This window comes from Penaeus monodon, chromosome 15 (genome assembly GCF_015228065.2).
Source record: "Penaeus monodon isolate SGIC_2016 chromosome 15, NSTDA_Pmon_1, whole genome shotgun sequence".
In the NCBI taxonomy this organism is placed as follows: domain Eukaryota; kingdom Metazoa; phylum Arthropoda; class Malacostraca; order Decapoda; family Penaeidae; genus Penaeus; species Penaeus monodon.
Genome location: NC_051400.1, coordinates 148,296 through 148,941, shown reverse-complemented (window position 1 = coordinate 148,941; position 646 = coordinate 148,296).

Sequence of the window (646 nt, the reverse complement as noted above, 5' to 3'; positions counted from 1 at the left end):
ACGGAGCGAGTACGGAGTGCGGAAGCCGGTCGGACGAAGGGCAAAGCCGTGAATTAAAAGCGACAGGTAAAAGGGCCAGCTTTGTATGCCTTAAGGACACGTCACAATTGTCTGCAGTGTTGAATGTTATTACACTGTGACGGCCCCTTTGTGCCTGCCCACACGCCACATTCTTTCGTTATACTGTGGCATTTTCGCGGTACGTCACACTCGCTCACCCGCGCTGGCCACAAGCATATACTGACGTGTGCTTGTGTTGATTTTTTTTTCAGTATGAAACGATAGACCAGTGGATCTTTGTTTACTGTAATTAACACTTGAACTTCCCTTAGTTAGTTACCTAAGTGTACCATAAAGCTGTATATATATGTACGAGGGTGACATGCCTCTGTGTGCCTATATATACCAGTGACATGCCTGGGTGTGCCACAACGATATATTGTGTTGCAAGATCATGGCCCTGTCGCTTGCTGTATATGATATATCATAACGACCTTGTAAGAGCAGGCCGTGATGTTTTGCAGCATAGTTTTCCAGTGGTGTTTATTGAACCGTTGAGTGATCACCTTGATAGATATGCTTATTGTTAGTTACCTGCGGAATAAAAGGTGGATAGGTTGTCGATTCGGGTGGATGCTGCCTTGTG